Source organism: Microtus pennsylvanicus, chromosome 5, assembly GCF_037038515.1.
Source record: "Microtus pennsylvanicus isolate mMicPen1 chromosome 5, mMicPen1.hap1, whole genome shotgun sequence".
In the NCBI taxonomy this organism is placed as follows: domain Eukaryota; kingdom Metazoa; phylum Chordata; class Mammalia; order Rodentia; family Cricetidae; genus Microtus; species Microtus pennsylvanicus.
Window position 1 is genome coordinate 7,524,630 of NC_134583.1, and position 15,013 is coordinate 7,539,642.

Consider the following 15,013-nt stretch of genomic DNA (forward strand, 5'->3'; position numbering starts at 1 on the left):
TATTCCTTAGGATCTTAGCTGAGGTCATCCTTGTGGAATTCTGGGAATTTCTCTAGTGCCAGGTGTCTTGCTAGCCCTGTAATGGCTCCCTCAATCGAGATATCTCTTTCCTTACTCTAATCTCTGCCCTTCCTCCAACTCAACTATCCTGTTCCCTCAAGTTCTCAACCCTCCCCTTCTCCCCTTCTCCTCCCCTTCTGCCCTCTCTTCTACCCTACCGCCATGCTCCCAGTTTTGTCAGATCTTTTGTATTTCCCCTTTCTAGGTGGAGCTGTATATGGTTTTCTTAGGGTTTACCTTGCTATTTAGCTTTTCTAGGGTCAGGGACTATAGGCTCCTTATCCTTTGCTTTACAGCTAGTATCCACATATGAGTGAGTACATACCATGTTCATCTTTAAAAATATGGAACACTTCACAAATTTGCATGTCATCCTTGCAAAGGGGCCATGCTAGTCTTCTCTGTATCATTCCAATTTTAGTATATTGCTGCTGGAGCGAGTGCCAGGACCTCTTTTTTAAATTAATTCTTTGATCAACAAGTAAAATTATATATATTTGATTATATACCATCATATATGTGAAATGCTTACATCTAGCTAATTATCATATCTGTCACCCTCATGATCACCATTTTCGTAGCGAGAAAACTACTGAAACTGTTAGGAATTTCAGGTGTGTTCTCCATTAGAATTTCAGGTGTGTTCTCCATTAGAATTTCAGGTGTGTTCTCCATTAGAATTTCAGGTGTGTTCTCCATTAGAATTTCAGATGTGTTCTCCATTACTACTGACCATCATGCGGTGCACAGACCTGTGGAACTGAGTTCTCCTATCTAACTAAAGCTTTGCATCCCTTGGCCGTCACCTCCCGATTCAGAAGTCCTGACGCTTCTGTAAGACTTTGGGACCCTCAGATGACCTCCCATCACCCTCAAAACAAAGCATGAAATTTTATCCTAATACAGAATAAAAAATGATATTGTGCCCTCTATTGTGGGCTCTCTGGACAACAGTCAATGGAAAGCTCGATGACTATCAGTATCTCCCACCCAGTGGAAGTCATCCCGTCACCTGTATGGCTTCGACACAAGAAATAAACAATGGGCATCGAACCATAAAGATGGGCACCATCTTTAAAATGACATACTATATCCTGGGCACTATAGGAAGATTTTTTTTCTCCATTCTATGCTTTTCTACTTTTAAAAATTAAATTGTGGGGCTGCAGTCATCAGCAGAGAAGAGCACTGGCTTCTGTTCCAGAGGACCCAACTTCAATTCCCAACACAAACAGGGTGGGTTTCCACTGCCCCCTTGGATATAACCTCCTCTTCTGGTGTCCTGGGCAGTGTGCTCACATGGTACACATGCATGGACACAGATGGACACGCAGATAAAACATCCACATGCATAAATAAAATGAAAAGCTTTAAACTTTATTTACCTTTATAATATAAAAGAGCATACATTAAGAAGAATGCCTGATACACTGTGGTGAATCTGAGATTAATCACTTATGTGTCCCATACTCTATTGCTCATAAAAGAGTCTATTGTAGGCAATAGAAGTGTAAGGAGATGTAACTGGTACTGATTAGATGCCTTCCAACCAAATATAACTAAGCAAGACAAACACATTAGCTTTCTGCATCAGTAGATCCATCCAGTCATGGAGGAGAATGTGGTCAGATCAATAATAAGTACTCTTGTTTGAACACAAACATCCCCTTAAACAATACAGCTATTTACATAACTTTTGCATTATATATAACATATGAGTGTCTTGAAGTATGCAGGAGGATGTTCATGGGATGTGTGCAGATGCGATGCTGTTTCATAAGCCACTTGAACAGCATCAGCCTTTGGGATCTGCAGAGGTCTGGAAGACAGCCCGCTAGGGATACTAAGAGATGAGACTATATCTTTATTTGTGATCAAACTGAGATGGTCCTGCTTTCCCTTCCCACTGTCCTTGCTGACACGCTGAGATTTTTGGATCTTTTCTTCATGACTCCTGGATTTGACTCATTCGAGGGCTGCTGTGGAGTGGATCTGTTGGCCCCTATAGCCCATTTGTGGTCCCTACTCTGTGTTTTGAAATCCTAGCTCTCTGCTTTTGTTTTCTTTCCCTTTAAAAAGTCATTGAAGTCCGGAGTGTTGGCAGTGACCTTTGGAAATGTTTTTACAGCTCACAGAGACTTCCTGACATGTTTTATTAGCTCTTGGTGGTAACTAATAAAGTGAGCTCGAACAAAACCGCCTCCAGGAGAACCACTCGCCAGACTTATCAGGAAGGAGGCCTGATGACAGGACTCTTGGCTACTGTTCTCTGTCTGGTCCAGCAGACCGGCTGAGGAAGGAGGGCATCCCTTCAGGGGACACAGTGACCAGCTCATTCTGAGAGAAGCTCCAGTGTAGAAAGTCCCTTGCCCCTGCCGAGCAAAGGCACCATTTCTGGAGGAATCAGTGAACCAAGTATTTCACAGAGCCTTTATTTTCTTCCCTTCTAGCAGTCAGATATGAACCTGGACTGGCCAACTGCATTTCAAGCAGAAGGAGAGTGGCAAACACAACCCACTCTGACAGCTTAAGGTCTTTCTTCTGTGTTTTATGTTTTTCTGTGTGCAGAGTGTCTTAGCATAGAAGTATACAATGTGGACTGTGGATTCCCAGAGACTTTCTTTCCACTTCTGCCTGTACACTGAAAGGCTGGGTAGTGTGGAGCAAATGGCTGCCCAAAACTTGGTTTCCTTTTATGGAAGAGGGGATAGTGTTCATAGGGTCATTGTAATGGCTAGTACGTGACAATATAAAACAGTGCTTGAAAACAAAACACTTAAAACATAAACTAGAAAATTATTTCATGAGATTCCTTGGAGGGCCATACCGGGGACCGTTCGTGGAATGGCATTTATCTGCATGTCTCCTTTTGCCCAGGTCCACCATGAGTGCATGTCATATTCACACACACACTCATGAGCCGCTTCAACTATTGCTAGCATGACATTCGTCAGATTCTCCTGTTAGTCTCTTCCTCCTCCAGGATGTCCTCAAATCCCTCATAGGCAACACTGATAGGAGCATTTAAATCCAGAGATGCCATCACCAGGACATTATAGGGTTTTGTTAATTGCTGACCTGTATTAACATTTTAAATGGTGTTAAATTCACCTGCAAAGTCCACTCTGAGAGGCTGGAAGACAGTACCTTAAATGAGGAAGAAAAATCTTGGGGCAAGGGTTACTTCAAAAGCAGTGGCATGCTGAAGGTGCTTCTGGGGTCTGTGCTGCTCAGGGCAAATGTTTTGCTTCCCAGGGGATGTCTTTAAAGTCTGCGTATAATTAGTGGGAGGAGATGCTATAGCCCCTGGGGAGCTATGGCTGGTTCTAAACATGCCCCCTAATGCACATGAGACTATGTGAGTGTCTCAAAAATATTCACACATTAGTCCTCACTAAGACTTTGGAACTATTGTCATCACATTTTAAAGATGAAGCTGCTGAGGTACAGTGAGCTACCCAAGATCACACAGGTCGTTACGTGGCAGAGCTGTTTCTGGTCCAGGCTCTTCCCTCTGCTGTTTCCAAAGGGAAGGTAGACATCTGGCGTGAGACACTGTGGGGTGGGGGCTACAACAGTGTGTGTAAAATATTTTGCCTGTTAAGGCTCATCATTTTTCATCCTTAAACATATTTAAGAATTTATAATATTCTTTCAACAAAAAATTCTTTCAGTGGAAATTTCACATAAAAAGCTGGGGTTGGTGGCACAGATATATAATCCTAGCACTTGGGAGATGAGCGTAGGAAGATCAGGAGTTCTGGGTCAGCTTCAGCTGCATAGTGAATTTGAAAGCACCTTAACTATGTAAAAACCAAATAGCAGAGAGGGGGAAGGGAGGGAGGGACAGAGGTGGAAGAAGAGGAAAAAGAAGATGAAAGGAATTCCTGTAGAATTTTGCTAATCGTGGTATACATTGGCAATAAATACTTTAAATGACAGGTTGTTCATCTTCTCATGCATCCCTTTCCTTTCGCTCTGTCCAATGGCGGCATCCAAGTTCAGTTTTTGTTAGCAAGCCCATTTAGTCTAGAGATTTCCATTAAATGACAATGATTCATTTTCTCAGGCTTGTAATTGTATTTTTGCTACCCAGAAGCAACTGTGGCTCATTTCGCTGCTATTTGCAGATTGTGGGGAAGCCAACCCAAGCATCTGTCTTGGAGTGGCAGCCACGGGCAGCCGTGAAACTGCAGGTGTGTTGACTGTACAAGGCTGGGCAGGGAGAAGCCTTCCGCTCCCCGCACCCCAGAATCCCCAAGAGCGAGAGTACAGTGTGCTCTCGCTCGGATGAGAGATGTACCAGTTGTGAGCTGATACTTTGTCTGCTGCCTTACTCCCCGGAAAAGATAAGCTGATGTCTTTCTTCAAAATGTAATTCCTGTAGCTAATAAAATATCGGTGGACCCCAGGCTGACTGAGACTTCAGGGCCATCATGAATGTGATGACAACCAGCCTGTGACCCTTGTGTGCTACGCGCATAGATTTTTAAATTCCTTTGAAAAGAGCTTCCATGTGGTGACTCTCTCTAAGGATAGAAATTTCTGGTATTTATACATTTTAGCAACTGAAAGGAAGCAATTCTTCATGCTCTTCTCGAGAAGGCAGCATTGGTGAAGCAGATCCTTCAGCCTGCTTTGGCTCCAGTTTGACAAGCGTCACTTCCAGACCTGGTGCCCAAATGGGTAACTGTTGCTACTGGAAATTTCTTCTGCCCCATGGAATTATTCTTCTCCGATGTGTCTGTAAGAATGGCAAGATTGCTGGGCGGTGGTGGCACACACCTTTAACCCCCCAGCACTCGGGAGGCAGAAGCAGGTGGATCTCTGTGAATTCAAGACAGTCTGGTCTACAGAGTGAGTTCCAGGACAGCCAGGGCTGCAGAGAGAAACCCTGTCTTGAAAAACGAAGAAAAAAAACAAACCAAGGTTACTAAACATGGCTAAATGAATCAGGTACTCATTGCAACTTCACTTCTGAAAATGACCAGAAATGCCTTACTATGTCAGGTAGCCACCACAGCACAGCGGCTTTAAAAATGGCTGAGACTGAGTGCATGCCCCTCCTTTTGTCCAGATGCGTTCCTTTCTGAACTTCGCTCATGAAGAGCAATGAGCGTGGCTGCTTTGCGGTCATAGATATATAAATTCAAAGGTGCTTGTGGTGTCACTACACCCTTGGGCTCAGGCTTGGGTACCGCCATGCTGTGAACGTGTGCACGCTTGAAGAAGGGCAACAGGTGGACGGCCTGTGTACTTCTTGCTCCTTTGTGAAGACACCTGGGGGTCCACAGCTCACGGTGTGCAAACCTCCGCAGACATGCCTGAAAACCTTCTTCCTTTGCTGTGTGTAGGCCACAAGGCACCCTTCTCTAAGATGTTTGACGGGCAGCATCCACTCCCTAGGGTGCTAGGCTTTTATCCCAGCAGCTGCAAGTAGGTGCTTGAGGAAGTGCCAGGCCTGGCCAGCTTTTGTGCTCGCTCAAAAGGGTTCAGACGGCAATTAACTCTAAGTGTGTTTCCTGTGCCAGAGCCCATTAGGACAATCAATATTGGCATCTGCCTTTGCATGCTTAATAAGATCCCTGTTCCTGGGCCCGTCCTGCAGAAAATGCCTTCAAAAATTCTCAAGGGCTTTACAGACATCAATAAATTAAGAGTCCTGGCAGCTACCCACATAAGAAAACACAGAGAACAGATAGACCAGGGCTGCCTAAGTCAGGGAGAGGTAGCTTGAGGGGGCAGGTGGGCAGGTAGAGGACCCCATATTTTTCAGCACCTCAGGAAGACCCCTGAAACACTATTGTAAAACTTGCAGGATGCAGTTTCAAAGGCACAGATCCATCCCGGCTTACCTTCTGTGTGACTGCCACTGTCGTTCAGGGTGCCCAGCCCTGGGCCTGAGTGCTCCATCTGACAGGCTGGAGAGCTGCCTCTCACTACTTACTCACGATTTTTTCAGGTTTAATCATGACTCGGGAACACAAGGTCCAAGGAAATCTGTCTTGACTTTTCTTTGCTCAGGTAGGAGCCAAGGAGCTGTTGGTCTGAGTCAGCGCAGAGGAACTTGTGATGTGCGTTGATTTGTTAGGTGTTCCTTGTCTGCCGCAAGCTATGGGAGTGGAGGGCAGGGGAGGGGGGCCTTGGCTCAGATTTCCTGAAAGCCCTATATCCCTTTTAGCTTCTGGGAGAAACAGTGAATCAAGGCCCTGGGAATCACCGACTGGAGCACACCCTGTATTAGGTTGTGCCTGGGGCTTTAGTCAGGGAAGCGTAGACAGAGAATTGGCCTGGAGTCTGAAGCAAGGGAGCAAGCATTCCACAGCTGTGAGTGACTGTGCGCCTTGACTTTTTTTCTCTCTTTTTCTTTGTCTTTTTTTCCCCCTACTTGTTTTCTTACTCATCATATCGTAAAGCCATCCAGGAACAATCCAGGAACTGATCCAGTCCCCTACAACAATAACAAGGTAAGGTAACACTCACAGAGCCAGGGTCTCTGCTGCGCTGTCCACACGCACCATGGCACTTCTGCACCCATCTGAACAGCGAGTGACAAAGAAGCTGGATTCAGAAAGCTGAGAGGATGTGCTCAAGGCTCTCACGGTGGAATGAGCAAAACAGAATTATAAGCTCGCGCATGCATGCGTGTGTGTGCATGTGTGTATACATGTGTTCTTGTGCATGTGTGTGTATGTACAAATGTGTGCTGGGCGGCACAGAATACATGTGTGGGGGACAAAGGTCTAGCCTGGTGTCTTCCTCAATCACATTCCGTGCTGTTTGTTTGTTTTGTGTTTGAGAAAGGGTCTCTGACAACCTGGAGCTTGCAAATCTGGCTCCACTTTCTGGCCTGTCTCCAGCTCCTTAGCCCTGGTATGACAGACACACACAGCTGTTTCTCTGTTCCCGTTTGTTTGTTTTTTACATGCTTCCTGGGGATGGAACTTAAGGCTTCGTGCTTGTATAGCAAGCATTTGCTAACTGAGCTATCTCCCTCAGGCCTAAGAACCCAGTGCTTCTGACTCCAAGGCTTCATTCAGGCTGTGGAACACTCCTCAAACCTGCCCTCACAGTTGAATATCATCTTTCAGTGTCCTGGACGGTCAGGGCCAATACTTGACAAGCAAAGCTATTTAATATTATTATAAACCAAACATTGATGTGACAGATTCCACCCAGACCTCTGCATCCGTGTCTCAGAAAGGCGGGGAGTAGAATTTCAGCTTCTCTGGGAGTCCTTGTTGGATTTCAGAGTGAACAGGAAGTAGAAGCAGCTTCTCAGTGTATTGGCAGAGCAAGAGGTTAGCCCGAGGACTCTAGCCCCAGGAAGACTCTACCACTAGGGGAATGTTTAGCAGTCCCTGGGTGGTTGTGGGCTGGGTAGCAGTGCTGGGAGGCCACAGCCATCCACTTAAGTTTCAGGGCCATAAAACGGTAGTTCTATTTGTATCTTAGACATTACCTTGGCCAGGAGGTTGCAAGTTTAACTTTCTCAACTTGAACATTGGCTGTTGGTAGAGGGAAGGATGGAGAGAGGATCCCTCATGCCTCCTACCCAGATCAGCAGCCTCTTTGTGCTGTAGGAAGTGGTTTGAGACACACTGATCCCCATCGCAGCTCTAGTCTGTCAGCTGAAGAATCAGAAAGTGAGACGTTAACTGAGTTCATAGCCCACCAGACAATGAGCCTAGAAGAGGTAGTGTCTCAGCTAAGGTTTCTATTGCTGTGAGGACACCATGACCACAGCAACTCTTATGAAGGAAAACCATTTCATTGGGACTGGTTTACGCTTTCACAGGTTATAGTCCATTATTTTCATGGCAGAAAGCATGGCAGCCTTGGCCAGCAGATGTGGTGCTGAAGAGGGAGCTAAGAGTTGTACGTCTTCATCTGCAGGCAAAAGAAAGTGAACTGTATCCCACACTGGGCTTAGCCCCACAGTGATGCGCTTCCTCCAACAAGGCCACACCTCCTAATAGTGCCACTCCCTATGGGCCAACTATTCAAACACATAAGTCTATGGGGACTGTACCTATTCAAACCACCACAGGTAGCAACTTCTATCTCTCAACAGGCGATTCTAGCTATGTCTTACACATAGTTAAATTTAACTGTGTGAGTGAAAACAGGAAAAAGTCTTTTGTAACTAGTTTATCTTTTCTGGCCTTTTTCAACTGAGCAGGAGAGAGGAGAGATAGGATGGGGGAAAGAGGAGAAGAAGGGGGAAATAGAGGAGGATAGACCAAAACCAGAAGGATTGTGCTATTCCAGAAGTTTCCCCAGTCAGCTTCTTCGGAGCCTTAGTATAATGGGGCATTTGACACAAAAAAAAGTCCCCTTTGGCTTTGGTACTTAAGATATAGAAATCTCATCTCATTGTCTGTGCTTAGCCCTCCCAGAACCTTGAGACTGGCCCCAAGAGAGGAAGCAAGGACATAGGGCTGTGTACTAAAATGTCTCTCCGGGTAAGGCCTCTAGACCTCATAGTGGTTGAGAATTTGGACACAACACACAAAAGTATAGGGATTGACCTGACTCTCCATTCAAAGGCAATAACAACAACAACAACAGCAACAACAACAACAACAAAGAAATGCCTTAAGAGTTCTCCACTCTCTTGGTCCTTACTAGTCTCTAAGAGTCTGTGGGGCGGCCCTGTACATATAGATATACATCTCTTTTTTCCCTCTCTTGCCCTCTCTCTTTCTCTGTCTCTGTATCTCTGTCTCTGTCTCTGTCTCTCTCTCTCTCTCTCTCTCTCTCTCTCTCTCTCTCTCTCTCTCTCTCTCTCTCTCGTGTGTGTGTGTGTGTGTGTGTGGAGATAGCTCAGTCGTGGAGGGTGTAATGTTCTTTCAGAGGACCTAAATTCAATCCCAGCACCCACATCAGGTGCCTTACAGCCAGCCACCTATAACTCTAGCTCCAGAGGATCCTACACCCTCTCCTTGCCTCTGCTGAAACTTACTCACATGTGCACACAGTCATACACTTAATTAAACATTTAAAAAAACTTAAGAACAAAAACATATGCAAGAAACAGAAGTCAGGCCGGCAGAGTGCATACACGAGATGAGCAGGACTGCCCGGTGCATGCTGCATCTTCCATGCGTGGGACCAGGCCTGGAGGAGCTGGCCATGCAGTTGTTCCAGGTCTGAAGGAAGCCAGCATTCTTGACCTTCGTATCCTGCCTTCAGCGTTAGCAACATTTCAGCATTATGTAGTCCAAAATAATCATACCTGATGGCTAACCTTGGCCAGCCGCCTCCAACGTCTTACCTCTGTGTTTAGTATTTGTTCCTAAGGAGCAAGTTCTTCAGCCATCTACCTCCTCTCATGTCTCCTCTTGTCCTGTTCCATCCAATTCCAAAAGACGGGTTTCCTGAACTCTTAGACTTCCTTCAAAAGTTGTGTTTCATGGGGAACTTAAAATTGACATAACAAGTTTATTTCCATTGTAATTTTTTTAAATATTTATTTATTTATTATGTATACAATATTCTGTCTGTGTGTATGTCTGCAGGCCAGAAGAGGGCACCAGACCTCATTCCAGATGGTTGTGAGCCACCATGTGGTTGCCGGGAATTGAACTCAGGACCTTTGGAAGAGCAGGCAATGTTCTTAACCACTGAGCCATCTCTCCAGCCCTCCATTGTAATTTTTAAAAACTATCAGCAGATACTTTCTTGAGGACAAAATAAACTTTAAAGTTTAGAGCAATGAATGTTTTGGAGTGAGCCAACTCTTGGTTGGAATTTCAGGTCTGCACCAGTATACCTGAGCCGGTGACATCATCTCTCTGTTCAGAATGATATGGAGTCAGAGACAAGCTGTTGTAATACGAGCAGCGGGGCTGCGTCCCCAGCACCCCGGCCGCCTACATGGCTAGCTTATGCCCCGAAATAATTACACGGAAACTGTATTCTTTTAAACACTGCCTGGCCTCTTATTGGCTAGCTCTTACATATTGATCTAACCCATTTCCAATATCCCTGTAACACCACGAGGTGTCTTACCAAGGAAGATCTTAACCTGCGTCTGTGTCTGGTAGGAGAATCATGGTGACTCCTGACTCAGCTTCTTTCTCCCAGCATTCTGTTCTGTTTACTCCTCCCACCTATGTTTTAACCTATGAGGGCCAAACAGTTTCTTTATTGCTTAACCAATGAAATCAACAGATTGATATATGACACTCCTACATCAGTAGGACACATTCAGAAGGAGCCTGCCCTTAGTTGAATATTATCCTGTTAGGATCTTGAAATTCTGGGGAGTTATTGAATAATGGGCTTGCCAAACTAACTCCAGTCCAATATTTTTGTTTACTTGTTTGATTTTGGTTTTCAAGACAAGGTCTCTCTGTGGAGCTCTGGCTGTCCTGGAACTCATTCTGTAGACCGGACTGGCCTTGAACTCACAGGGATCTGCCTGCCTCTGCCTCCTAAGTGCTGGGACTAGAGGTGTGCGCCACCACCACCTGACTCCAATCAGACGTTTTTATCAGTACATTTATTTTATGTGCAAGGGCATAAGTGCAGAGCCACTAGAATCAACATTTATTTTGACTTCCAGGCTGTTTTGGGAAGATCTATGGAACCGTTTTAGAAGTATGTAAAAGTTGCAAAGGGTAGGGCTGAGCATTCCATACGCCTTGTCCCAGGTCGTCCATATTGTCACGTCTGCCTGAACCCATCACACGGTTGTCACACGTGCAGACCTAAGGCCCGAGCCTCACTACTCCTACCCTCTCTTCACTCTGTTTAAAGTTTGCTGGCTGCTCTTCTCTGCTTCTGAATCCTATCTAATCACCAATTACATTTGTCATCGTGTCTCCTTTTACTCCTCCGAGCTATGATGCAGGTGTGCCCGTGTGTATATATGCACGCGCTTGCGCACACACACACACACACACACACACACACACACACACACACGCGCGTAAGCTCAGGAACAAATGCAGGTGGAGCAGGACCTTCCGTGTCTTTGAGGAACGGTCTGGTATTTTGTAGCATGTTCCTTAATTTGAGTTTGTTTGTTTGTTTGTTTTTGTTGTTTGTTTGTTTCATAGTAAGGCGAGCTGATGGGTTTGGGTAACAAATACTTCACAAGAGACTGGCTTTCATCACATCATGTCAGAGGAATATTCCATGAACCATGTTTACTTCTGTTCATGTTGGCTGCGACTGCTTGGCCAGGGTTATGTTTGTCAGACTTCTGTGTAAAGTCGTCCGCCATCCAGACCACACTCTGCAGGAAGCAAGTCACCCGCCAGGAGCACACTCAGGCTCCTCTGCCTCCAGATAGCATCTGCATAAATTGTTTCCACTCTTGCAACACAGATACTTTGCAAACTCCGATTTATTATTCAGCTGTGTATTACATCAGTATGGCCTTAGGGATATTTATTTTATACCTTGGGTTATGATCCAGTGCTTCTACATTGATTTTGCTGGTCAGGGTGTACATTGGCTCCTGTATCTCTTTTACATACCCAAACTGTTATTGTTGCTGTTGAATTATTTATTATTATTATTATTATTAGTAGTAGTAGTAGTAGTAGTAGTAGTAGTAGTAGTAGTAGTGTGTGGGGGTCACAGGAAGACCACCAGGAGTTGGTTCTCTCTTATCATCATGAGTTCTAAGAAATCAAACTCAATTTGGCAGGTGCCCTCAGCCCCTGACGGTCTCTCCATCCATCACTGTTCTTACTGAGGACCACCCTTCTTTCTGGTGCTTTAAAGTGTGCCAGGACATATTTTACAGTTCCTATCCCATTCTGTTTCTTCATGGAGTCCCCTGTTCCTTGTATTAGAAAATATATTGGCAACAGACGTGTATATAGAAGGCTTTCTTTTGGACTGCTAGCCCCAAATCATGACACGGAGATTTGTTATTAGTTACGAACACTCGGCCTTGTCTTATGCTTGTCTCACTACCACTTTTACCTTCAATTGATCTGTTCTCGTCATTTACCTTTTGTTCTGTCTGTCCGTCTGACTAGCAGCTGCCTTTGTTTAAGGATGCAAAGATGTGTTGTTGCTTTACCTGCCTAAGGCACCTGATTGATCTAGCAAAAAGATGAATGGCCAATAGCTAGGCAGGAGAGGGACAGGTGGGGCTGGTGGGCAAAGAGAAAGAGAGGGAGAAGAGAGAACAAGCGGAAAAGAGAGGGGGACACCTGCATACACAACTTCCCTCAGCCTGTGTGTGTTCTGTAGTCTGTGCACCACGCAGTCACAGCCTCCCTCGGCATGCGTGTGTTCTGTAGTCTGTGCACCATGCAGTCACAGCCTCCCTCGGCATGCGTGTGTGCGCTGTAGTCTGTGCACCACGCAGTCACAGCCTCCTCGGCATGCGTGTGTGCGCTGTAGTCTGTGCACCACGCAGTCACAGCCTCCCTCGGCATGCGTGTGTGCGCTGTAGTCTGTGCACCATGCAGTCACAGCCTCCTCGGCATGCGTGTGTGCCCTGTAGTCTGTGCACCATGCAGTCACAGCCTCCTCGGCATGCGTGTGTGCCCTGTAGTCTGTGCACCATGCAGTCACAGCCTCCCTCGGCATGCGTGTGTGCGCTGTAGTCTGTGCACCATGCAGTCACAGCCTCCTCGGCATGCGTGTGTGCCCTGTAGTCTGTGCACCATGCAGTCACAGCCTCCTCGGCATGCGTGTGTGCGCTGTAGTCTGTGCACCACGCAGTCACAGCCTCCTCGGCATGCGTGTGTGCGCTGTAGTCTGTGCACCATGCAGTCACAGCCTCCTTGGCATGCGTGTGTGCGCTGTAGTCTGTGCACCACGCAGTCACAGCCCCCTCAGCCTATGTGTGCAGTGTACCATGCATCTGACTTGAACCTTCTTAGGTTCCATCTAGAGAGATTCCCAATAGTCATGTTCCAACTTCAGACTAACTTCTTGTTTTTTGGGTCTGGAAAGCCCTCTTCACACTGGAGCCTATACCCTGTTCTTTCTGGACCCTCTTCCCTTTCCCAGAAGGTCAAATTATATTTCAGTTTTATAAAACTCTCTCAGCACATCCAAGACCCTGGGTCTAGTCCTTAACACTACAAAATAAATTACAAAAATTAGTTACTCACCCCCTTCCAACCAGCTTCCCGTCCACCACGATGTATCCCGGGATTATTTGTCAATCAATCCTGTATTATTGCAAATGTTAGAAGCTCTGAGATCTGCATGTTGAGGTTTTTCTGTCCAGATACAAACAGGCACTTGAATATAACTGTGAAGCAGGGTTTGCAGAAGGAAATGCCTCTCCTCACTACCAGGGAAAGGCTGAGTGGGAGATAACACTTCTCCAAGCTACTGAGCGAGAAATGTGGATTAGTTTTCACTGCAGCCAACTGCCTCGGACGTGACAAGGTCAACGTACGTCTGTGGCAGTTTCCAGGGGCTTTTTCATTAGTGGTAATTCTCAGGCTGTGATGTGAGGGCCGAAGCTGGGAGTTGCAGAACTAAGCGTCCATTACCTGTATATCACTCCCGCTTATGTGCCCTCTCGTTCGCTTGTTTTACTCATTCACCACTCAGGCTCCTTAGCAAAGGTACCTGAAACTGGGGCTAGGAAACATGTCTTCGTTTTCACAGTTCTAGAGGCTCGGAAGTCCAACCTGGCACCGCGCGTGCCGACCTGATGAGAGCCTAGTTCACAGAGCGGTCTGCTATGACGTCACATAAGGATTTCTTTCTTTCGGTTTTTTTTTTTTTTTGAGACGGGGGTTTTTCTATGTAGCCCTAGTTGTCCTGGAACTCACTTGCTAAACCAGGCTGGCCTCGAACTCAGAGATGTGCCTGCCTCTGCCTGGCATTAAAGACATGCACCGCCATGCCCGGCTACACCAGGGTGGTTAGAGAGGGGCTAAGACCATTTATGAAATTGCCTCTCTCCTGATCTTATTGTCACCACCCTCTGCTAATATTATCATTCGGGGCAGTGAAGACTCACCCCCAAGTGAGGAGGATTGTAACTTGTATTTCCTCAATGAATGCTTCCTGAGAACCATCGTATGCTGGCTACTGTAGCTGACAGGGATGTAACTGTGAACAGATACATTCTCTGATGCTACAAATGCTGTAGTCTTCTAGGGAAAAGAGCAACCAAAGGTGCGGGGTGGGGACAATGTAAGATACTATGTTAAGTACCAACATGGGAGAAATACAGGGTGCGAGGCAACTAGACTGAGGGTGGGGTGAGCCAGGAGAACATTCTGGAGGGAATAATACTTTAGTTGAAGTTTGTATAGCAAATGGGAGTTAGCCAGACAAAAGTCCGCAGGGCACGGCAGAACTGGCTCACAGGTGAAGAGCCTGTGCTGTTCATACACAGAACGGTTGTGAGTCTCAGCACCTACGTGAGGTGGCTCGCGGCTTCCTATAACTCCAGCTCAAGTGCTCTCAAGTGCACTCTCCACCGTGAATACACATCATTCAATTTTTAAAAACCTATTTTTGGAGGGGGCTGCTGGTGAAGAGATGGCTCAGTGGTTAAGGGCATTTGATGTTCTTGCAAGAGGACTCAGGTTCGGTTCCTGGCTTTTCCGATGGCAACTGGCCACCTTCTGTCATCTCCATTCCCAGAGGATCCACTGCCCTCTGTTAGCCCCCGTGGATAACAGGCATGCATGTGCTGTACATACTGACATGCAGGCAGATATGTATATATAAAACTAATTGTCTTCAAGAGAAAACATAAAGCCCCAAAAACTCTGGTATGTGGCAAGAAATCCAGCTAAGCCTGGAGTCGGACGCAAGCGGAAGAATCTCGGCTCCTAATGGTTGCAGTAGAGCTGCAGACTATAAGATCCAGAGATGACTCTCTGCAGATAGAGAGGTGCATGTTTGTAAAATCACGTTTAGTAGCTTTGGTTTCACCCTGGAGGCAGGAAGCTAGTGGCCTTAGAGTTCTGTACGGACAGAGGTCTTGGTCCCGTTAGCCCCTTAGGAA

The 15,013-nt window shown here is 46.1% G+C and overlaps 1 protein-coding gene and 1 non-coding gene across 2 annotated transcripts in view; one reads left to right on the forward strand and one right to left on the reverse strand.

The window, feature by feature from the left end:
• Mob3b (MOB kinase activator 3B) overlaps positions 1-15,013 on the forward strand; it is a 181,204-nt gene that overhangs the window by 119,480 nt on the left and 46,711 nt on the right. The window lies entirely within an intron of this gene.
• LOC142851508 (U6 spliceosomal RNA) lies at positions 399-509 on the reverse strand. Its single transcript, XR_012910821.1, has one exon. It is a non-coding gene; the product is annotated as a U6 spliceosomal RNA (small nuclear RNA).